The sequence below is a fragment of the Myxine glutinosa genome, chromosome 8 (assembly GCF_964187855.1).
Source record: "Myxine glutinosa chromosome 8, kmMyxGlut1.1, whole genome shotgun sequence".
In the NCBI taxonomy this organism is placed as follows: domain Eukaryota; kingdom Metazoa; phylum Chordata; class Myxini; order Myxiniformes; family Myxinidae; genus Myxine; species Myxine glutinosa.
In genome coordinates, this window is record NC_136268.1 from 86,079,370 (window position 1) to 86,103,385 (window position 24,016).

The 24,016-nt window shown below is 49.4% G+C and overlaps 1 protein-coding gene across 1 annotated transcript in view; it reads left to right on the plus strand.

Annotated features, from left to right (window-relative positions):
• The window catches only part of LOC137432661 (NIPA-like protein 3), a 142,136-nt gene extending 118,574 nt beyond the window's left edge, over positions 1-23,562 (plus strand). Inside the window, exon 11 of the mRNA XM_068124753.2 lies at positions 22,642-23,562. The gene's annotated coding sequence lies outside the window, so the exon portion shown is untranslated. The remainder of the gene's footprint in view (positions 1-22,641) is intronic.
• The last annotated feature ends 454 nt before the right edge of the window (positions 23,563-24,016 follow it).

A 24,016-nucleotide genomic window follows, 5' to 3' on the forward strand; every position in this document is an offset into this window, starting at 1 on the left:
CCTGCTGTGAAGGGAAGTCTTCTATATTGGCCCGAGGAAGCCTGCTGTGAAGGGAAGTCTATACTGGCTTTAGGAAGCCTGCTGTGAAGGGAAGTCTATATTGGCCTTAGGAAGCCTGCTGTGAAGGGAAGTCTATACTGGCCTTAGGAAGCCTGCTGTGAAGGGAAGTCTATACTGGCTTTAGGAAGCCTGCTGTGAAGGGAAGTCTATATTGGCCTTAGGAAGCCTGCTGTGAAGGGAAGTCTATATTGGCCCGAGGAAGTCTGCTGTGAAGGGAAGTCTATACTGGCCTTAGGAAGCCTGCTGTGAAGGGAAGTCTATATTGGCCCGAGGAAGCCTGCTGTGAAGGGAAGTCTATACTGGCTTTAGGAAGCCTGCTGTGAAGGGAAGTCTATATTGGCCTTAGGAAGCCTGGTGTGAAGGGAAATCTATACTGGCCTTAGGAAGCCTGCTGTGAAGGGAAGTCTATACTGGCTTTAGGAAGCCTGCTGTGAAGGGAAGGCTATATTGGCCTTAGGAAGCCTGCTGTGAAGGGAAGTCTATATTGGCCCGAGGAAGCCTGCCTGCTGTGAAGGGAAGTCTATACTGGCCTTAGGAAGCCTGCTGTGAAGGGAAGTCTATACTGGCTTTAGGAAGCCTGCTGTGAAGGGAAGGCTATATTGGCCTTAGGAAGCCTGCTGTGAAGGGAAGTCTATATTGGCCCGAGGAAGCCTGCCTGCTGTGAAGGGAAGTCTATACTGGCCTTAGGAAGCCTGCTGTGAAGGGAAGTCTATACTGGCCTTAGGAAGCCTGCTGTGAAGGGAAGTCTATACTGGCCCGAGGAAGCCTGCTGTGAAGGGAAGTCTATATTGGCCCGAGGAAGCCTGCTGTGAAGGGAAGTCTATATTGGCCCCAGGAAGCCTGCTGTGAAGGGAAGTCTATATTGGCCCGAGGAAGCCTGCTGTGAAGGGAAGTCTATACTGGCCGTAGGAAGCCTGCTGTGAAGGGAAGTCTATACTGGCTTCAGGAAGCCTGCTGTGAAGGGAAGTCTATATTGGCCTTAGGAAGCCTGCTGTGAAGGGAAGTCTATATTGGCCCGAGGAAGCCTGCTGTGAAGGGAAGTCTATACTGGCTTTAGGAAGCCTGCTGTGAAGGGAAGTCTATACTGGCTTTAGGAAGCCTGCTGTGAAGGGAAGCCTGCCTATATTGGCCTTAGGAAGCCTGCTGTGAAGGGAAGTCTATACTGGCTTTAGGAAGCCTGCTGTGAAGGGAAGTCTATATTGGCCTTAGGAAGCCTGCTGTGAAGGGAAGTCTATATTGGCCCGAGGAAGCCTGCCTGCTGTGAAGGGAAGTCTATACTGGCCTTAGGAAGCCTGCTGTGAAGGGAAGTCTATACTGGCCTTAGGAAGCCTGCTGTGAAGGGAAGTCTATACTGGCCCGAGGAAGCCTGCTGTGAAGGGAAGTCTATATTGGCCCGAGGAAGCCTGCTGTGAAGGGAAGTCTATATTGGCCCCAGGAAGCCTGCTGTGAAGGGAAGTCTATATTGGCCCGAGGAAGCCTGCTGTGAAGGGAAGTCTATACTGGCCGTAGGAAGCCTGCTGTGAAGGGAAGTCTATACTGGCTTCAGGAAGCCTGCTGTGAAGGGAAGTCTATATTGGCCTTAGGAAGCCTGCTGTGAAGGGAAGTCTATATTGGCCCGAGGAAGCCTGCTGTGAAGGGAAGTCTATACTGGCTTTAGGAAGCCTGCTGTGAAGGGAAGTCTATACTGGCTTTAGGAAGCCTGCTGTGAAGGGAAGCCTGCCTATATTGGCCTTAGGAAGCCTGCTGTGAAGGGAAGTCTATACTGGCTTTAGGAAGCCTGCTGTGAAGGGAAGTCTATATTGGCCTTAGGAAGCCTGCTGTGAAGGGAAGGCTATATTGGCCTTAGGAAGCCTGCTGTGAAGGGATGTCTATACTGGCCTTAGGAAGCCTGCTGTGAAGGGAAGTCTATACTGGCCTTAGGAAGCCTGCGGTGAAGGGAAGTCTATACTGGCTTTAGGAAGCCTGCTGTGAAGGGAAGTCTATATTGGCTTTAGGAAGCCTGCTGTGAAGGGAACTCTATATTGGCCTTAGGAAGCCTGCTGTGAAGGGAAGTCTATACTGGCCTTAGGAAGCCTGCTGTGAAGGGAAGTCTATACTGGCTTTAGGAAGCCTGCTGTGAAGGGAAGTCTATATTGGCCTTAGGAAGCCTGCTGTGAAGGGAAATCTATACTGGCCTTAGGAAGCCTGCTGTGAAGGGAAGTCTATACTGGCTTTAGGAAGCCTGCTGTGAAGGGAAGGCTATATTGGCCTTAGGAAGCCTGCTGTGAAGGGAAGTCTATATTGGCCCGAGGAAGCCTGCTGTGAAGGGAAGTCTATACTGGCCTTAGGAAGCCTGCTGTGAAGGGAAGTCTATACTGGCCCGAGGAAGCCTGCTGTGAAGGGAAGTCTATATTGGCCCGAGGAAGCCTGCTGTGAAGGGAAGTCTATACTGGCCTTAGGAAGCCTGCGGTGAAGGGAAGTCTATACTGGCCTTAGGAAGCCTGCGGTGAAGGGAAGTCTATACTGGCTTTAGCAAGCCTGCTGTGAAGGGAAGTCTATATTGGCCTTAGGAAGCCTGCTGTGAAGGGAAGTCTATACTGGCCTTAGGAAGCCTGCGGTGAAGGGAAGTCTATACTGGCTTTAGCAAGCCTGCTGTGAAGGGAAGTCTATATTGGCCTTAGGAAGCCTGCTGTGAAGGGAAGTCTATACTGGCCTTAGGAAGCCTGCTGTGAAGGGAAGTCTATACTGGCTTTAGGAAGCCTGTGAAGGGAAGTCTATACTGGCCTTAGGAAGCCTGCTGTGAAGGGAAGTCTATACTGGCCTTAGGAAGCCTGCTGTGAAGGGAAGTCTATACTGGCCTTAGGAAGCCTGCTGTGAAGGGAAGTCTATATTGGCCTTAGGAAGCCTGCTGTGAAGGGAAGTCTATATTGGCCCGAGGAAGCCTGCTGTGAAGGGAAGTCTATATTGGCCCCAGGAAGCCTGCTGTGAAGGGAAGTCTATATTGGCCCGAGGAAGCCTGCTGTGAAGGGAAGTCTATACTGGCCGTAGGAAGCCTGCTGTGAAGGGAAGTCTATACTGGCTTCAGGAAGCCTGCTGTGAAGGGAAGTCTATATTGGCCTTAGGAAGCCTGCTGTGAAGGGAAGTCTATATTGGCCTGAGGAAGCCTGCTGTGAAGGGAAGTCTATACTGGCTTTAGGAAGCCTGCTGTGAAGGGAAGTCTATACTGGCTTTAGGAAGCCTGCTGTGAAGGGAAGCCTGCCTATATTGGCCTTAGGAAGCCTGCTGTGAAGGGAAGTCTATACTGGCTTTAGGAAGCCTGCTGTGAAGGGAAGTCTATATTGGCCTTAGGAAGCCTGCTGTGAAGGGAAGGCTATATTGGCCTTAGGAAGCCTGCTGTGAAGGGAAGTCTATACTGGCCTTAGGAAGCCTGCTGTGAAGGGAAGTCTATACTGGCCTTAGGAAGCCTGCGGTGAAGGGAAGTCTATACTGGCTTTAGGAAGCCTGCTGTGAAGGGAAGTCTATATTGGCTTTAGGAAGCCTGCTGTGAAGGGAACTCTATATTGGCCTTAGGAAGCCTGCTGTGAAGGGAAGTCTATACTGGCCTTAGGAAGCCTGCTGTGAAGGGAAGTCTATACTGGCTTTAGGAAGCCTGCTGTGAAGGGAAGTCTATATTGGCCTTAGGAAGCCTGCTGTGAAGGGAAATCTATACTGGCCTTAGGAAGCCTGCTGTGAAGGGAAGTCTATACTGGCTTTAGGAAGCCTGCTGTGAAGGGAAGGCTATATTGGCCTTAGGAAGCCTGCTGTGAAGGGAAGTCTATATTGGCCCGAGGAAGCCTGCTGTGAAGGGAAGTCTATACTGGCCTTAGGAAGCCTGCTGTGAAGGGAAGTCTATACTGGCCCGAGGAAGCCTGCTGTGAAGGGAAGTCTATATTGGCCCGAGGAAGCCTGCTGTGAAGGGAAGTCTATATTGGCCCCAGGAAGCCTGCTGTGAAGGGAAGTCTATATTGGCCCGAGGAAGCCTGCTGTGAAGGGAAGTCTATACTGGCCGTAGGAAGCCTGCTGTGAAGGGAAGTCTATATTGGCCCGAGGAAGCCTGCTGTGAAGGGAAGTCTATATTGGCCTTAGGAAGCCTGCTGTGAAGGGAAGTCTATATTGGCCTTAGGCAGCCTGCTGTGAAGGGAAGTCTATACTGGCTTCAGGAAGCCTGCTGTGAAGGGAAGTCTATATTGGCCTTAGGAAGCCTGCTGTGAAGGGAAGTCTATATTGGCCCGAGGAAGCCTGCTTTGAAGGGAAGTCTATACTGGCCTTAGGAAGCCTGCTGTGAAGGGAAGTCTATATTGGCCCGAGGAAGCCTGCTGTGAAGGGAAGTCTATACTGGCTTTAGGAAGCCTGCTGTGAAGGGAAGTCTATATTGGCCTTAGGAAGCCTGCTGTGAAGGGAAGTCTATACTGGCCTTAGGAAGCCTGCTGTGAAGGGAAGTCTATACTGGCTTTAGGAAGCCTGCTGTGAAGGGAAGTCTATATTGGCCTTAGGAAGCCTGCTGTGAAGGGAAGTCTATATTGGCCCGAGGAAGCCTGCTGTGAAGGGAAGTCTATACTGGCCTTAGGAAGCCTGCTGTGAAGGGAAGTCTATATTGGCCCGAGGAAGCCTGCTGTGAAGGGAAGTCTATACTGGCCTTAGGAAGCCTGCTGTGAAGGGAAGTCTATACTGGCCTTAGGAAGCCTGCTGTGAAGGGAAGTCTATACTGGCCTTAGGAAGCCTGCTGTGAAGGGAAGTCTATACTGGCCTTAGGAAGCCTGCTGTGAAGGGAAGTCTATACTGGCCTTAGGAAGCCTGCGGTGAAGGGAAGTCTATACTGGCTTTAGGAAGCCTGCTGTGAAGGGAAGTCTATATTGGCTTTAGGAAGCCTGCTGTGAAGGGAACTCTATATTGGCCTTAGGAAGCCTGCTGTGAAGGGAAGTCTATACTGGCCTTAGGAAGCCTGCTGTGAAGGGAAGTCTATACTGGCTTTAGGAAGCCTGCTGTGAAGGGAAGTCTATATTGGCCTTAGGAAGCCTGCTGTGAAGGGAAGTCTATACTGGCTTTAGGAAGCCTGCTGTGAAGGGAACTCTATATTGGCCTTAGGAAGCCTGCTGTGAAGGGAAGTCTATACTGGCCTTAGGAAGCCTGCTGTGAAGGGAAGTCTATATTGGCCCGAGGAAGCCTGCTGTGAAGGGAAGTCTATACTGGCCTTAGGAAGGCTGTGAAGGGAAGTCTATACTGGCCTTAGGAAGCCTGCTGTGAAGGGAAGTCTATACTGGCTTTAGGAAGCCTGCTGTGAAGGGAAGTCTATATTGGCTTTAGGAAGCCTGCTGTGAAGGGAAGGCTATATTGGCCTTAGGAAGCCTGCTGTGAAGGGAAGTCTATATTGGCCCGAGGAAGCCTGCTGTGAAGGGAAGTCTATACTGGCCTTAGGAAGCCTGCTGTGAAGGGAAGTCTATACTGGCCCGAGGAAGCCTGCTGTGAAGGGAAGTCTATATTGGCCCGAGGAAGCCTGCTGTGAAGGGAAGTCTATATTGGCCCCAGGAAGCCTGCTGTGAAGGGAAGTCTATACTGGCCGTAGGAAGCCTGCTGTGAAGGGAAGTCTATATTGGCCCGAGGAAGCCTGCTGTGAAGGGAAGTCTATACTGGCTTTAGGAAGCCTGCTGTGAAGGGAAGTCTATATTGGCCTTAGGAAGCCTGCTGTGAAGGGAAGTCTATATTGGCCCGAGGAAGCCTGCTGTGAAGGGAAGTCTATACTGGCCTTAGGAAGCCTGCTGTGAAGGGAAGTCTATATTGGCCCGAGGAAGCCTGCTGTGAAGGGAAGTCTATACTGGCTTTAGGAAGCCTGCTGTGAAGGGAAGTCTATATTGGCCTTAGTAAGCCTGGTGTGAAGGGAAATCTATACTGGCCTTAGGAAGCCTGCTGTGAAGGGAAGTCTATACTGGCTTTAGGAAGCCTGCTGTGAAGGGAAGGCTATATTGGCCTTAGGAAGCCTGCTGTGAAGGGAAGTCTATATTGGCCCGAGGAAGCCTGCTGTGAAGGGAAGTCTATACTGGCCTTAGGAAGCCTGCTGTGAAGGGAAGTCTATGCTGGCCTTAGGAAGCCTGCTGTGAAGGGAAGTCTATACTGGCCCGAGGAAGCCTGCTGTGAAGGGAAGTCTATATTGGCCCGAGGAAGCCTGCTGTGAAGGGAAGTCTATACTGGCTTTAGGAAGCCTGCTGTGAAGGGAAGTCTATACTGGCCTTAGGAAGCCTGCTGTGAAGGGAAGTCTATACTGGCCTTAGGAAGCCTGCTGTGAAGGGAAGTCTATACTGGCTTTAGGAAGCCTGCTGTGAAGGGAAGTCTATACTGGCCTTAGGAAGCCTGCTGTGAAGGGAAGTCTACACTGGCTTTAGGAAGCCTGCTGTGAAGGGAAGTCTGTACTGGCTTTAGGAAGCCTGCTGTGAAGGGAAGTCTATACTGGCCTTAGGAAGCCTGCTGTGAAGGGAAGTCTATACTGGCCTTAGGAAGCCTGCGGTGAAGGGAAGTCTATACTGGCCTTAGGAAGCCTGCGGTGAAGGGAAGTCTATACTGGCTTTAGCAAGCCTGCTGTGAAGGGAAGTCTATATTGGCCTTAGGAAGCCTGCTGTGAAGGGAAGTCTATACTGGCCTTAGGAAGCCTGCGGTGAAGGGAAGTCTATACTGGCTTTAGCAAGCCTGCTGTGAAGGGAAGTCTATATTGGCCTTAGGAAGCCTGCTGTGAAGGGAAGTCTATACTGGCCTTAGGAAGCCTGCTGTGAAGGGAAGTCTATACTGGCTTTAGGAAGCCTGTGAAGGGAAGTCTATACTGGCCTTAGGAAGCCTGCTGTGAAGGGAAGTCTATACTGGCCTTAGGAAGCCTGCTGTGAAGGGAAGTCTATACTGGCCTTAGGAAGCCTGCTGTGAAGGGAAGTCTATATTGGCCTTAGGAAGCCTGCTGTGAAGGGAAGTCTATACTGGCCTTAGGAAGCCTGCTGTGAAGGGAAGTCTATACTGGCTTTAGGAAGCCTGCTGTGAAGGGAAGTCTATACTGGCCTTAGGAAGCCTGCTGTGAAGGGAAGTCTATACTGGCTTTAGGAAGCCTGCTGTGAAGGGAAGTCTATACTGGCCTTAGGAAGCCTGCTGTGAAGGGAAGTCTATACTGGCCTTAGGAAGCCTGCTGTGAAGGGAAGTCTATACTGGCCTTAGGAAGCCTGCTGTGAAGGGAAGTCTATATTGGCCTTAGGAAGCCTGCTGTGAAGGGAAGTCTATACTGGCCTTAGGAAGCCTGCTGTGAAGGGAAGTCTATACTGGCTTTAGGAAGCCTGCTGTGAAGGGAAGTCTGTACTGGCCTTAGGAAGCCTGCTGTGAAGGGAAGTCTATACTGTCCTTAGGAAGCCTGCTGTGAAGGGAAGTCTATACTGGTCTTAGGAAGCCTGCTGTGAAGGGAAGTCTATACTGGCCTTAGGAAGCCTGCTGTGAAGGGAAGTCTATGCTGGCCTTAGGAAGCCTGCTGTGAAGGGAAGTCTATCCTGGCCTTAGGAAGCCTGCTGTGAAGGGAAGTCTATACTGGCCTTAGGAAGCCTGCTGTGAAGGGAGGTCTATATTGGCCTTAGGAAGCCTGCTGTGAAGGGAAGTCTATATTGGCCTTAGGAAGCCTGCTGTGAAGGGAAGTCTATACTGGCCTTAGGAAGCTTGCTGTGAAGGGAAGTCTATACTGGCCCGAGGAAGCCTGCTGTGAAGGGAAGTCTATACTGGCTTTAGGAAGCCTGCTGTGAAGGGAGGTCTATACTGGCCTTAGGAAGCCTGCTGTGAAGGGAAGTCTATACTGGCTTTAGGAAGCTTGCTGTGAAGGGAAGTCTATATTGGCCTTAGGAAGCCTGCTGTGAAGGGAAGTCTATATTGGCCTTAGGAAGCCTGCTGTGAAGGGAAGTCTATACTGGCTTTAGGAAGCCTGCTGTGATTGGAAGTCTATATTGGCCTTAGGAAGCCTGCTGTGAAGGGAAGTCTATACTGGCCTTAGGAAGCCTGCTGTGAAGGGAAGTCTATACTGGCTTTAGGAAGCCTGCTGTGAAGGGAAGTCTATACTGGTCTTAGGAAGCCTGCTGTGAAGGGAAGTCTATACTGGCCTTAGGAAGCCTGCTGTGAAGGGAAGTCTGTCTATGCTGGCCTTAGGAAGCCTGCTGTGAAGGGAAGTCTATACTGGCCTTAGGAAGCCTGCTGTGAAGGGAAGTCTATACTGGCCTTAGTAAGCCTGCTGTGAAGGGAGGTCTATATTGGCCTTAGGAAGCCTGCTGTGAAGGGAAGTCTATATTGGCCTTAGGAAGCCTGCTGTGAAGGGAAGTCTATACTGGCCCGAGGAAGCCTGCTGTGAAGGGAAGTCTATACTGGCTTTAGGAAGCCTGCTGTGAAGGGAGGTCTATACTGGCCTTAGGAAGCCTGCTGTGAAGGGAAGTCTATATTGGCCTTAGGAAGCCTGCTGTGAAGGGAAGTCTATACTGGCTTTAGGAAGCTTGCTGTGAAGGGAAGTCTATATTGGCCTTAGGAAGCCTGCTGTGAAGGGAAGTCTATATTGGCCTTAGGAAGCCTGCTGTGAAGGGAAGTCTATACTGGCTTTAGGAAGCCTGCTGTGAAGGGAAGTCTATACTGGCCTTAGGAAGCCTGCTGTGAAGGGAAGTCTATACTGGCTTTAGGAAGCCTGCTGTGAAGGGAAGTCTATATTGGCCTTAGGAAGCCTGCTGTGAAGGGAAGTCTATATTGGCCCAAGGAAGCCTGCTGTGAAGGGAAGTCTATACTGGCCTTAGGAAGCCTGCTGTGAAGGGAAGTCTATATTGGCCCGAGGAAGCCTGCTGTGAAGGGAAGTCTATACTGGCCTTAGGAAGCCTGCTGTGAAGGGAAGTCTATACTGGCCTTAGGAAGCCTGCTGTGAAGGGAAGTCTATACTGGCCTTAGGAAGCCTGCGGTGAAGGGAAGTCTATACTGGCTTTAGGAAGCCTGCTGTGAAGGGAAGTCTATATTGGCTTTAGGAAGCCTGCTGTGAAGGGAACTCTATATTGGCCTTAGGAAGCCTGCTGTGAAGGGAAGTCTATACTGGCCTTAGGAAGCCTGCTGTGAAGGGAAGTCTATACTGGCTTTAGGAAGCCTGCTGTGAAGGGAAGTCTATACTGGCCTTAGGAAGCCTGCTGTGAAGGGAAGTCTATACTGGCCTTAGGAAGCCTGCTGTGAAGGGAAGTCTATACTGGCCTTAGGAAGCCTGCTGTGAAGGGAAGTCTATACTGGCCTTAGGAAGCCTGCTGTGAAGGGAAGTCTATACTGGCCTTAGGAAGCCTGCTGTGAAGGGAAGTCTATACTGGCTTTAGGAAGCCTGCTGTGAAGGGAAGTCTATACTGGCCTTAGGAAGCCTGCTGTGAAGGGAAGTCTATACTGGCTTTAGGAAGCCTGATGTGAAGGGAAGTCTATACTGGCTTTAGGAAGCCTGCTGTGAAGGGAAGTCTATATTGGCCCGAGGAAGCCTGCTGTGAAGGGAAGTCTATACTGGCCTTAGGAAGCCTGGTGTGAAGGGAAGTCTATACTGGCTTTAGGAAGCCTGCTGTGAAGGGAAGTCTATATTGGCTTTAGGAAGCCTGCTGTGAAGGGAAGTCTATATTGGCCTTAGGAAGCCTGCTGTGAAGGGAAGTCTATACTGGCCTTAGGAAGCCTGCTGTGAAGGGAAGTCTATACTGGCTTTAGGAAGCCTGCTGTGAAGGGAAGTCTATATTGGCCTTAGGAAGCCTGCTGTGAAGGGAAGTCTATACTGGCCTTAGGAAGCCTGCTGTGAAGGGAAGTCTATACTGGCCTTAGTAAGCCTGCTGTGAAGGGAAGTCTATACTGGCTTTAGGAAGCCTGCTGTGAAGGGAAGTCTATATTGGCCTTAGGAAGCCTGCTGTGAAGGGAAGTCTATATTGGCCCGAGGAAGCCTGCTGTGAAGGGAAGTCTATACTGGCCTTAGGAAGCCTGCTGTGAAGGGAAGTCTATATTGGCCTTAGGAAGCCTGCTGTGAAGGGAAGTCTATACTGGCCTTAGGAAGCCTGCTGTGAAGGGAAGTCTATATTGGCCTTAGGAAGCCTGCTGTGAAGGGAAGTCTATACTGGCTTTAGGAAGCCTGCTGTGAAGGGAAGTCTATACTGGCTTTAGGAAGCCTGCAGTGAAGGGAAGTCTATATTGGCCTTAGGAAGCCTGCTGTGAAGGGAAGTCTATACTGTCCTTAGGAAGCCTGCTGTGAAGGGAAGTCTATACTGGCTTTAGGAAGCCTGCTGTGAAGGGAAGTCTTTATTGGCCTTAGGAAGCCTGCTGTGAAGGGAAGTCTATATTGGCCCGAGGAAGCCTGCTGTGAAGGAAGGGAAGTCTATACTGGCATTAGGAAGCCTGATGTGAAGGGAAGTCTATATTGGCCTTAGGAAGCCTGCTGTGAAGGGAAGTCTATACTGGCCTTAGGAAGCCTGCTGTGAAGGGAAGTCTATACTGGCCTTAGGAGCCTGCGGTGAAGGGAAGTCTATACTGGCTTTAGGAAGCCTGCTGTGAAGGGAAGTCTATATTGGCTTTAGGAAGCCTGCTGTGAAGGGAACTCTATATTGGCCTTAGGAAGCCTGCTGTGAAGGGAAGTCTATACTGGCCTTAGGAAGCCTGCTGTGAAGGGAAGTCTATACTGGCTTTAGGAAGCCTGCTGTGAAGGGAAGTCTATATTGGCCCGAGGAAGCCTGCTGTGAAGGGGAAGTCTATATTGGCCCGAGGAAGCCTGCTGTGAAGGGAAGTCTATACTGGCCTTAGGAAGCCTGCTGTGAAGGGAAGTCTATACTGGCCTTAGGAAGCCTGCTGTGAAGGGAAGTCTATACTGGCCTTAGGAAGCCTGCGGTGAAGGGAAGTCTATACTGGCTTTAGGAAGCCTGCTGTGAAGGGAAGTCTATATTGGCTTTAGGAAGCCTGCGGTGAAGGGAAGTCTATACTGGCTTTAGGAAGCCTGCTGTGAAGGGAACTCTATATTGGCCTTAGGAAGCCTGCTGTGAAGGGAAGTCTATACTGGCCTTAGGAAGCCTGCTGTGAAGGGAAGTCTATACTGGCTTTAGGAAGCCTGCTGTGAAGGGAAGTCTATACTGGCCTTAGGAAGCCTGCTGTGAAGGGAAGTCTATACTGGCCTTAGGAAGCCTGCTGTGAAGGGAAGTCTATACTGGCTTTAGGAAGCCTGCTGTGAAGGGAAGTCTATACTGGCCTTAGGAAGCCTGCTGTGAAGGGAAGTCTATACTGGCCTTAGGAAGCCTGCTGTGAAGGGAAGTCTATATTGGCTTTAGGAAGCCTGCGGTGAAGGGAAGTCTATACTGGCTTTAGGAAGCCTGCTGTGAAGGGAACTCTATATTGGCCTTAGGAAGCCTGCTGTGAAGGGAAGTCTATACTGGCCTTCGGAAGCCTGCTGTGAAGGGAAGTCTATACTGGCTTTAGGAAGCCTGCTGTGAAGGGAAGTCTATACTGGCCTTCGGAAGCCTGCTGTGAAGGGAAGTCTATACTGGCTTTAGGAAGCCTGCTGTGAAGGGAAGTCTATACTGGCCTTAGGAAGCCTGCTGTGAAGGGAAGTCTATCTATACTGGCCTTAGGAAGCCTGCTGTGAAGGGAAGTCTATACTGGCCTTAGGAAGCCTGCTGTGAAGGGAAGTCTATACTGGCTTTAGGAAGCCTGCTGTGAAGGGAAGTCTATATTCGCCCGAGGAAGCCTGCTGTGAAGGGAAGTCTATACTGGCCTTAGGAAGCCTGCTGTGAAGGGAAGTCTGTCTATACTGGCTTTAGGAAGCCTGCTGTGAAGGGAAGTCTATACTGGCCTTAGGAAGCCTGCTGTGAAGGGAAGTCTATACTGGCCTTAGGAAGCCTGCTGTGAAGGGAAGTCTATACTGGCTTTAGGAAGCCTGCTGTGAAGGGAAGTCTATACTGGCCTTAGGAAGCCTGCTGTGAAGGGAAGTCTATACTGGCCTTAGGAAGCCTGCTGTGAAGGGAAGTCTATATTGGCTTTAGGAAGCCTGCGGTGAAGGGAAGTCTATACTGGCTTTAGGAAGCCTGCTGTGAAGGGAACTCTATATTGGCCTTAGGAAGCCTGCTGTGAAGGGAAGTCTATACTGGCCTTCGGAAGCCTGCTGTGAAGGGAAGTCTATACTGGCTTTAGGAAGCCTGCTGTGAAGGGAAGTCTATACTGGCCTTCGGAAGCCTGCTGTGAAGGGAAGTCTATACTGGCTTTAGGAAGCCTGCTGTGAAGGGAAGTCTATACTGGCCTTAGGAAGCCTGCTGTGAAGGGAAGTCTATCTATACTGGCCTTAGGAAGCCTGCTGTGAAGGGAAGTCTATACTGGCCTTAGGAAGCCTGCTGTGAAGGGAAGTCTATACTGGCTTTAGGAAGCCTGCTGTGAAGGGAAGTCTATATTCGCCCGAGGAAGCCTGCTGTGAAGGGAAGTCTATACTGGCCTTAGGAAGCCTGCTGTGAAGGGAAGTCTATACTGGCCTTAGGAAGCCTGCTGTGAAGGGAAGTCTATACTGGCTTTAGGAAGCCTGCTGTGAAGGGAAGTCTATACTGGCCTTAGGAAGCCTGCTGTGAAGGGAAGTCTATACTGGCTTTAGGAAGCCTGATGTGAAGGGAAGTCTATACTGGCTTTAGGAAGCCTGCTGTGAAGGGAAGTCTATATTGGCCCGAGGAAGCCTGCTGTGAAGGGAAGTCTATACTGGCCTTAGGAAGCCTGCTGTGAAGGGAAGTCTATATTGGCCTTAGGAAGCCTGCTGTGAAGGGAAGTCTATATTGGCCTTAGGTAGCCTGCTGTGAAGGGAAGTCTATACTGGCCTTAGGAAGCCTGCTGTGAAGGGAAGTCTATATTGGCCTTAGGAAGCCTGCTGTGAAGGGAAGTCTATATTGGCCTTAGGAAGCCTGGTGTGAAGGGAAGTCTATACTGGCTTTAGGAAGCCTGCTGTGAAGGGAAGTCTATATTGGCTTTAGGAAGCCTGCTGTGAAGGGAAGTCTATATTGGCCTTAGGAAGCCTGCTGTGAAGGGAAGTCTATACTGGCCTTAGGAAGCCTGCTGTGAAGGGAAGTCTATACTGGCTTTAGGAAGCCTGCTGTGAAGGGAAGTCTATATTGGCCTTAGGAAGCCTGCTGTGAAGGGAAGTCTATACTGGCCTTAGGAAGCCTGCTGTGAAGGGAAGTCTATATTGGCCTTAGGAAGCCTGCTGTGAAGGGAAGTCTATACTGGCCTTAGGAAGCCTGCTGTGAAGGGAAGTCTATATTGGCCCGAGGAAGCCTGCTGTGAAGGGAAGTCTATACTGGCTTTAGGAAGCCTGCTGTGAAGGGAAGTCTATACTGGCCTTAGTAAGCCTGCTGTGAAGGGAAGTCTATACTGGCTTTAGGAAGCCTGCTGTGAAGGGAAGTCTATATTGGCCTTAGGAAGCCTGCTGTGAAGGGAAGTCTATATTGGCCCGAGGAAGCCTGCTGTGAAGGGAAGTCTATACTGGCTTTAGGAAGCCTGCTGTGAAGGGAAGTCTATATTGGCCTTAGGAAGCCTGGTGTGAAGGGAAATCTATACTGGCCTTAGGAAGCCTGCTGTGAAGGGAAGTCTATACTGGCTTTAGGAAGCCTGCTGTGAAGGGAAGTCTATATTGGCCCGAGGAAGCCTGCTGTGAAGGGAAGTCTATACTGGCCTTAGGAAGCCTGCTGTGAAGGGAAGTCTATACTGGCCTTAGGAAGCCTGCTGTGAAGGGAAGTCTATACTGGCCCGAGGAAGCCTGCTGTGAAGGGAAGTCTATATTGGCCCGAGGAAGCCTGCTGTGAAGGGAAGTCTATATTGGCCCCAGGAAGCCTGCTGTGAAGGGAAGTCTATATTGGCCCGAGGAAGCCTGCTGTGAAGGGAAGTCTATACTGGCCGTAGGAAGCCTGCTGTGAAGGGAAGTCTATATTGGCCCGAGGAAGCCTGCTGTGAAGGGAAGTCTATATTGGCCTTAGGAAGCCTGCTGTGAAGGGAAGTCTATATTGGCCTTAGGAAGCCTGCTGTGAAGGGAAGTCTATACTGGCTTCAGGAAGCCTGCTGTGAAGGGAAGTCTATATTGGCCTTAGGAAGCCTGCTGTGAAGGGAAGTCTATATTGGCCCGAGGAAGCCTGCTTTGAAGGGAAGTCTATACTGGCCTTAGGAAGCCTGCTGTGAAGGGAAGTCTATATTGGCCCGAGGAAGCCTGCTGTGAAGGGAAGTCTATACTGGCTTTAGGAAGCCTGCTGTGAAGGGAAGTCTATACTGGCTTTAGGAAGCCTGCTGTGAAGGGAAGCCTATATTGGCCTTAGGAAGCCTGCTGTGAAGGGAAGTCTATACTGGCTTTAGGAAGCCTGCTGTGAAGGGAAGTCTATATTGGCCTTAGGAAGCCTGCTGTGAAGGGAAGTCTATACTGGCCTTAGGAAGCCTGCTGTGAAGGGAAGTCTATACTGGCTTTAGGAAGCCTGCTGTGAAGGGAAGTCTATATTGGCCTTAGGAAGCCTGCTGTGAAGGGAAGTCTATATTGGCCCGAGGAAGCCTGCTGTGAAGGGAAGTCTATACTGGCCTTAGGAAGCCTGCTGTGAAGGGAAGTCTATACTGGCCTTAGGAAGCCTGCTGTGAAGGGAAGTCTATACTGGCCTTAGGAAGCCTGCTGTGAAGGGAAGTCTATACTGGCCTTAGGAAGCCTGCTGTGAAGGGAAGTCTATATTGGCCCGAGGAAGCCTGCTGTGAAGGGAAGTCTATACTGGCCTTAGGAAGCCTGCTGTGAAGGGAAGTCTATACTGGCTTTAGGAAGCCTGCTGTGAATGGAAGTCTATATTGGCTTTAGGAAGCCTGCTGTGAAGGGAAGTCTATATTGGCCTTAGGAAGCCTGCTGTGAAGGGAAGTCTATACTGGCCTTAGGAAGCCTGCTGTGAAGGGAAGTCTATACTGGCTTTAGGAAGCCTGCTGTGAAGGGAAGTCTATATTGGCCTTAGGAAGCCTGCTGTGAAGGGAAGTCTATATTGGCCCGAGGAAGCCTGCTGTGAAGGGAAGTCTATACTGGCCTTAGGAAGCCTGCTGTGAAGGGAAGTCTATACTGGCCTTAGGAAGCCTGCTGTGAAGGGAAGTCTATACTGGCCTTAGGAAGCCTGCTGTGAAGGGAAGTCTATACTGGCCTTAGGAAGCCTGCTGTGAAGGGAAGTCTATACTGGCCTTAGGAAGCCTGCGGTGAAGGAAGTCTATACTGGCTTTAGGAAGCCTGCTGTGAATGGAAGTCTATATTGGCTTTAGGAAGCCTGCTGTGAAGGGAACTCTATATTGGCCTTAGGAAGCCTGCTGTGAAGGGAAGTCTATACTGGCCTTAGGAAGCCTGCTGTGAAGGGAAGTCTATACTGGCTTTAGGAAGCCTGCTGTGAAGGGAAGTCTATATTGGCCTTAGGAAGCCTGCTGTGAAGGGAAGTCTGTACTGGCTTTAGGAAGCCTGCTGTGAAGGGAAGTCTATACTGGCCTTAGGAAGCCTGCTGTGAAGGGAAGTCTATACTGGCTTTAGGAAGCCTGCTGTGAAGGGAAGTCTATACTGGCCTTAGGAAGCCTGCTGTGAAGGGAAGTCTACACTGGCTTTAGGAAGCCTGCTGTGAAGGGAAGTCTGTACTGGCTTTAGGAAGCCTGCTGTGAAGGGAAGTCTATACTGGCTTTAGGAAACCTGCTGTGAAGGGAAGTCTATACTGGCCTTAGGAAGCCTGCGGTGAAGGGAAGTCTATACTGGCCTTAGGAAGCCTGCGGTGAAGGGAAGTCTATACTGGCTTTAGCAAGCCTGCTGTGAAGGGAAGTCTATATTGGCCTTAGGAAGCCTGCTGTGAAGGGAAGTCTATACTGGCCTTAGGAAGCCTGCTGTGAAGGGAAGTCTATACTGGCTTTAGGAAGCCTGCTGTGAAGGGAAGTCTATACTGGCCTTAGGAAGCCTGCTGTGAAGGGAAGTCTATACTGGCCTTAGGAAGCCTGCTGTGAAGGGAATTCTATATTGGCCTTAGGAAGCCTGCTGTGAAGGGAAGTCTATACTGGCCTTAGGAAGCCTGCTGTGAAGGGAAGTCTATACTGGCTTTAGGAAGCCTGCTGTGAAGGGAAGTCTCTACTGGCCTTAGGAAGCCTGCTGTGAAGGGAAGTCTATACTGGCCTTAGGAAGCCTGCTGTGAAGGGAAGTCTATACTGGTCTTAGGAAGCCTGCTGTGAAGGGAAGTCTATACTGGCCTTAGGAAGCCTGCTGTGAAGGGAAGTCTATACTGGCCTTAGGAAGCCTGCTGTGAAGGGAAGTCTATACTGGCCTTAGGAAGCCTGCTGTGAAGGGAAGTCTATACTGGCTTTAGGAAGCCTGCTGTGAAGGGAAGTCTATACTGGCCTTAGGAAGCCTGCTGTGAAGGGAAGTCTATACTGGCTTTAGGAAGCCTGATGTGAAGGGAAGTCTATACTGGCTTTAGGAAGCCTGCTGTGAAGGGAAGTCTATATTGGCCCGAGGAAGCCTGCTGTGAAGGGAAGTCTATACTGGCCTTAGGAAGCCTGCTGTGAAGGGAAGTCTATATTGGCCTTAGGAAGCCTGCTGTGAAGGGAAGTCTATATTGGCCTTAGGTAGCCTGCTGTGAAGGGAAGTCTATACTGGCCTTAGGAAGCCTGCTGTGAAGGGAAGTCTATATTGGCCTTAGGAAGCCTGCTGTGAAGGGAAGTCTATATTGGCCTTAGGAAGCCTGGTGTGAAGGGAAGTCTATACTGGCTTTAGGAAGCCTGCTGTGAAGGGAAGTCTATATTGGCTTTAGGAAGCCTGCTGTGAAGGGAAGTCTATATTGGCCTTAGGAAGCCTGCTGTGAAGGGAAGTCTATACTGGCCTTAGGAAGCCTGCTGTGAAGGGAAGTCTATACTGGCTTTAGGAAGCCTGCTGTGAAGGGAAGTCTATATTGGCCTTAGGAAGCCTGCTGTGAAGGGAAGTCTATACTGGCCTTAGGAAGCCTGCTGTGAAGGGAAGTCTATATTGGCCTTAGGAAGCCTGCTGTGAAGGGAAGTCTATACTGGCCTTAGGAAGCCTGCTGTGAAGGGAAGTCTATATTGGCCCGAGGAAGCCTGCTGTGAAGGGAAGTCTATACTGGCTTTAGGAAGCCTGCTGTGAAGGGAAGTCTATACTGGCCTTAGTAAGCCTGCTGTGAAGGGAAGTCTATCCTGGCTTTAGGAAGCCTGCTGTGAAGGGAAGTCTATATTGGCCTTAGGAAGCCTGCTGTGAAGGGAAGTCTATATTGGCCCGAGGAAGCCTGCTGTGAAGGGAAGTCTATACTGGCTTTAGGAAGCCTGCTGTGAAGGGAAGTCTATATTGGCCTTAGGAAGCCTGGTGTGAAGGGAAATCTATACTGGCCTTAGGAAGCCTGCTGTGAAGGGAAGTCTATACTGGCTTTAGGAAGCCTGCTGTGAAGGGAAGTCTATATTGGCCCGAGGAAGCCTGCTGTGAAGGGAAGTCTATACTGGCCTTAGGAAGCCTGCTGTGAAGGGAAGTCTATACTGGCCTTAGGAAGCCTGCTGTGAAGGGAAGTCTATACTGGCCCGAGGAAGCCTGCTGTGAAGGGAAGTCTATATTGGCCCGAGGAAGCCTGCTGTGAAGGGAAGTCTATATTGGCCCCAGGAAGCCTGCTGTGAAGGGAAGTCTATATTGGCCCGAGGAAGCCTGCTGTGAAGGGAAGTCTATACTGGCCGTAGGAAGCCTGCTGTGAAGGGAAGTCTATATTGGCCCGAGGAAGCCTGCTGTGAAGGGAAGTCTATATTGGCCTTAGGAAGCCTGCTGTGAAGGGAAGTCTATATTGGCCTTAGGAAGCCTGCTGTGAAGGGAAGTCTATACTGGCTTCAGGAAGCCTGCTGTGAAGGGAAGTCTATATTGGCCTTAGGAAGCCTGCTGTGAAGGGAAGTCTATATTGGCCCGAGGAAGCCTGCTTTGAAGGGAAGTCTATACTGGCCTTAGGAAGCCTGCTGTGAAGGGAAGTCTATATTGGCCCGAGGAAGCCTGCTGTGAAGGGAAGTCTATACTGGCTTTAGGAAGCCTGCTGTGAAGGGAAGTCTATACTGGCTTTAGGAAGCCTGCTGTGAAGGGAAGCCTATATTGGCCTTAGGAAGCCTGCTGTGAAGGGAAGTCTATACTGGCTTTAGGAAGCCTGCTGTGAAGGGAAGTCTATATTGGCCTTAGGAAGCCTGCTGTGAAGGGAAGTCTATACTGGCCTTAGGAAGCCTGCTGTGAAGGGAAGTCTATACTGGCTTTAGGAAGCCTGCTGTGAAGGGAAGTCTATATTGGCCTTAGGAAGCCTGCTGTGAAGGGAAGTCTATATTGGCCCGAGGAAGCCTGCTGTGAAGGGAAGTCTATACTGGCCTTAGGAAGCCTGCTGTGAAGGGAAGTCTATACTGGCCTTAGGAAGCCTGCTGTGAAGGGAAGTCTATACTGGCCTTAGGAAGCCTGCTGTGAAGGGAAGTCTATACTGGCCTTAGGAAGCCTGCTGTGAAGGGAAGTCTATACTGGCCTTAGGAAGCCTGCGGTGAAGGAAGTCTATACTGGCTTTAGGAAGCCTGCTGTGAATGGAAGTCTATATTGGCTTTAGGAAGCCTGCTGTGAAGGGAACTCTATATTGGCCTTAGGAAGCCTGCTGTGAAGGGAAGTCTATACTGGCCTTAGGAAGCCTGCTGTGAAGGGAAGTCTATACTGGCTTTAGGAAGCCTGCTGTGAAGGAAGGGAAGTCTATATTGGCCTTAGGAAGCCTGCTGTGAAGGGAAGTCTGTACTGGCTTTAGGAAGCCTGCTGTGAAGGGAAGTCTATACTGGCCTTAGGAAGCCTGCTGTGAAGGGAAGTCTATACTGGCTTTAGGAAGCCTGCTGTGAAGGGAAGTCTATACTGGCCTTAGGAAGCCTGCTGTGAAGGGAAGTCTACACTGGGCTTTAGGAAGCCTGCTGTGAAGGGAAGTCTGTACTGGCTTTAGGAAGCCTGCTGTGAAGGGAAGTCTATACTGGCCTTAGGAAGCCTGCTGTGAAGGGAAGTCTATACTGGCCTTAGGAAGCCTGCGGTGAAGGGAAGTCTATACTGGCCTTAGGAAGCCTGCGGTGAAGGGAAGTCTATACTGGCTTTAGCAAGCCTGCTGTGAAGGGAAGTCTATATTGGCCTTAGGAAGCCTGCTGTGAAGGGAAGTCTATACTGGCCTTAGGAAGCCTGCTGTGAAGGGAAGTCTATACTGGCTTTAGGAAGCCTGCTGTGAAGGGAAGTCTATACTGGCCTTAGGAAGCCTGCTGTGAAGGGAAGTCTATACTGGCCTTAGGAAGCCTGCTGTGAAGGGAAGTCTATACTGGCCTTAGGAAGCCTGCTGTGAAGGGAAGTCTATACTGGCCTTAGGAAGCCTGCTGTGAAGGGAAGTCTATACTGGCCTTAGGAAGCCTGCTGTGAAGGGAAGTCTATACTGGCCTTAGGAAGCCTGCTGTGAAGGGAAGTCTATACTGGCTTTAGGAAGCCTGCTGTGAAGGGAAGTCTATACTGGCCTTAGGAAGCCTGCTGTGAAGGGAAGTCTATACTGGCCTTAGGAAGCCTGCTGTGAAGGGAAGTCTATATTGGCCTTAGGAAGCCTGCTGTGAAGGGAAGTCTATACTGGCCTTAGGAAGCCTGCTGTGAAGGGAAGTCTATACTGGCTTTAGGAAGCCTGCTGTGAAGGGAAGTCTATACTGGCCTTAGGAAGCCTGCTGTGAAGGGAAGTCTATACTGGCCTTAGGAAGCCTGCTGTGAAGGGAAGTCTATACTGGTCTTAGGAAGCCTGCTGTGAAGGGAAGTCTATACTGGCCTTAGGAAGCCTGCTGTGAAGGGAAGTCTATGCTGGCCTTAGGAAGCCTGCTGTGAAGGGAAGTCTATACTGGCCTTAGGAAGCCTGCTGTGAAGGGAAATCTATACTGGCCTTAGGAAGCCTGCTGTGAAGGGAGGTCTATATTGGCCTTAGGAAGCCTGCTGTGAAGGGAAGTCTATACTGGCCCGAGGAAGCCTGCTGTGAAGGGAAGTCTATACTGGCTTTAGGAAGCCTGCTGTGAAGGGAGGTCTATACTGGCCTTCGGAAGCCTGCTGTGAAGGGAAGTCTATATTGGCCTAGGAAGCCTGCTGTGAAGGGAAGTCTATACTGGCTTTAGGAAGCTTGCTGTGAAGGGAAGTCTATATTGGCCTTAGGAAGCCTGCTGTGAAGGGAAGTCTATACTGGCTTTAGGAAGCTTGCTGTGAAGGGAAGTCTATATTGGCCTTAGGAAGCCTGCTGTGAAGGGAAGTCTATACTGGCTTTAGGAAGCTTGCTGTGAAGGGAAGTCTATATTGGCCTTAGGAAGCCTGCTGTGAAGGGAAGTCTATATTGGCCCGAGGAAGCCTGCTGTGAAGTGGGTGAAACGTCGCTTGAGATCAGGTCTGCTCTTGCTTATTTGCTCCAATTTGTGGAGTAGATCTAGTTTTTACTTTCTGATTGGAAGTGCCTTCTTTCTTTAAAAAAAAGATATATATATATTTATACATCCAAGATTGTCATTAACTACTTCCTTTGCTGTTTTTTTTGTTGTTTTTTTTGTATACAAGATCGAGGCTCGTGAAAGAGCGGAAATTAATCACACAAAAAGGCAACCGACACATAAAACACAAAATTAAGGGGAGCGGAACACAAGATGGGGAGAGAGGGGGAAGGACACAAACACAACATTTGAGAGCAAGGACATCGAGAGAAATGTGGGAGGGGGAGGGCTTGGGGGGAGGTGGGAGAGGTATAAAACACATCAACACTGCAAGGACTTCCAGGAAAGAGGTTGGAATTTCAAAAAAGTGTATCTGGGGTGAATTACCGGGGGTAGAAAAGATCAAGGTTTTCGATGGGGGAAGATAACAGATGGTGGTGAACAGCTGTTTTAAAGACCTGGAGGGAGGAGTGGGATTGAAGGGAGTGGGGGAGTTTGTTCCAGAGGCGGGAGAAAAGGGGAATGAAAGAGTGAAGGTGAGCAGAGAGCCTAGATTTTGGCAGTTTAACCATAAGAGGGTTGCTGGCAGATCTTGTGCGACCTGTAGGAATTTTAGGGGGACAGAACACACAGAGAGAGCTGGGGGAGCAAGGCCGGAGAGGAGTCGGAAGAAGACAGAAAGACCACCAACCTGCCTGCGGTGAGTGAGTAAAAGGCCCTCGGAGTTAGCTTCATTGCAGGAGATTTTTAAGCAAAATCCCCTCCTGATGCATCCTTCAGTTTTATTTGCCTCATTTATTTCTTCCTGACCATCTGCTGACTACTCGAGCATTCTGTCCATGTCACTAAACCTTTTTCCAGCGCTACCCCACTGCAGGATCCCTCCATGAGTAAGAAAGGTAATAAAAGCTATTGCTCTTGTTTATACCTATTTCCACCATGAGTAAGAAAGGTAATAAATGCGATTACTCTTGTTCTACCCATTTAATTCATTTACATTAACTTGCATTAAATTATGTCTTCGACTTTCCTTAAAACATACAAACAATTCTGCATACCTATCTGTCTTCCTGATCAAGAATATTTACCATACCCCATCCTGGTTTCATTTTCAAATTTCAATAAACTAATGAGAGCCATTTTGTCGTGCGATGAAGTCATAAAGGTGGAAATAGTGGTGTCCTGTAGGACCAGTGTTAATTGTCTACCGAATCTCAGCTCCGGAGATGTGAAAGCAGCTCTGCCAAACAAAATTATGCTTTGTTTCCTTTTGGCGTTAAACATGCAAACAGGACTGAGCTATGTTTTGGATATTGCGAAACGAAATCTTACCTCTGGTTATATTTCCCAAATAAGAACAGGATGGGGAGGTCAGACCTCTTAAAACTATTTAATTCATCATTTTTAACTCAACTGGACTACCGTCCAGTTGAGTTCATCACATAATGAACCCTACGGCATCCGTCGTCTGTCGTCGTCGTCATCGTCTGTCGTCCGTTAACTTTTCGACGTTAACACTCCAGCGTCCACGAATATAAACTGATTCTGATCAAACTTGACATGCAGCATCCTTACCCCAAGGACCAGGTTGGGATTACATCTCAGCCCGATCCGTTGAAAAATAGCGGACTTAGGCGACCATTTTGTTTTTGGTCATGAAAACGAGGTTAACACTCTAGCGTCCACAAAAATTAACAGATTTTGATCAAACTTAGAATGTTTAACCCTTACCACACAAGGTAGGTTGCTATTGCATTCCAACCCGATCCATCACAAAATGGCCGCCATATTGTTTTCAGCTCCGAAAAGACGTTAAGACTTTAACGTCCACAAATATTTATGGATTTTGATCAAACTTGGTGTGTGAGACTCTTACCACACAAGGTAGGTTGCTATCCTAAGTCAAATCTAGTACAGACAACTGACCTACTTTAAAGTTGTCCAGTCAGTTCAGTTGAGTTCTGCTTCCCTGGAAGCTCTAGTTTCTTAAAAGAAATAAAAAACAACAACTATAAGTAACAAAACATATGGTCACTGGTCAGTCAGAAAACTGAAACCACTCATCCATATTTGAAGGACATTCCAATTGTTGTTTTACAGGCCTCGTGGAATTGCATACAACGGTTGGCGTGGTGAGCGAGCGTGATTCCGAGATTGCCACTTCTTTGGTGGAAGGGATTCCTCATCATCTGTAAAACCAAAATCAACCACAAGACTATCCCACCTGACCATAGGTATTCTGGCTATGCTCACACCGTGCTACCCCATTCTCTGGGTCGTCCAAACACAGCTTGCAGGGATGAATGGCTACTCCGGAACCAAAGATTTTCTGGATTTTTCTCAGCCCTTACCACAGTTAATACGTCCGGTTCATCAATGTTAGCTATGCACTGCAACAACAGTTGTAGAAGTGACTGCGGAGCGTTTGATGAGACTCAATCCAAGGTATTGGCACTTCTTCACAAGCATTATGTATAAAAGCTGGGACTGGGGTGTGACACATGGATAATGGGCCAAACGGTCTTTTTTGGTTACTGAGTTTTCTTGTAATTTTTTTTATCGAGAAGGATTTTCTCCAAAATCATGACAAAGGGACAGTGAAATCTCACAATTGATGGTGCTCATTGACTTTAGAATGTGTTGATGTGAAAACAATTAATTATATCAAGATCAAACGACCCTGACAGGGGATTCATAAAGTGAAGTCAAGAGCACGATCAGGTGTGCAAAGTGCCACGTTTCCATCAATGGCTGTTTGGGGAGGCATATTTTAATCACGCAATGGTTAACTTGCAAGGTTTAATCATGCAAAGCTCAAATGCTTTCTGGTATTTGTTCACAAAATACAAACAACAAGCCATATGTTTACGGGAACTTTGACATACAATTGCCATATGTTGAGGTTTTTTGCACTAAGTAGCCCAAGTTTGTTACAATAATAACTTTCTTTCAGTCGTGTTTGTCAATTGCACAATCGTTTGTAAGGCTTTTCCTGGTCAATAACAAAAACATTTTAAAGGATTGATGTCTTGCATTTTCTTGGGAGGTAGAAATTGGCTGGTAGGGTGGCACACTCGCCTATGGTATATAATGGAAATAGAGGTACGCACACTCACCTTTGAGCCTGGGTTTGAATCTCGGACAAGCTACAAACTGTCATCCAGGTGTCCCGCATGGCAAGGCATTCTGTCCCTTGGATGGACGTTAAACCAGATGTCCCATCTGCCAGCATCAGTTGGTGCGCAGGGCTGGCAGGATAGCCTAGAGGTATGCACGCTTGCCACTGAGCCATGTAGCCTGGATTTGAATCTTGGAAAAGCTACAAACTGTTATCCTGGTGTCCCACAGGGCGAAGCATCAATATATGACAATTGTATGTGCTGTTCCATCTACCAGCATTAGTTGGTGGATGTTAAAGATCCCACGGTGTGCTTCTGAAAGAGTAGGCGAGCTATCGACGGCAACCTGAACAAAT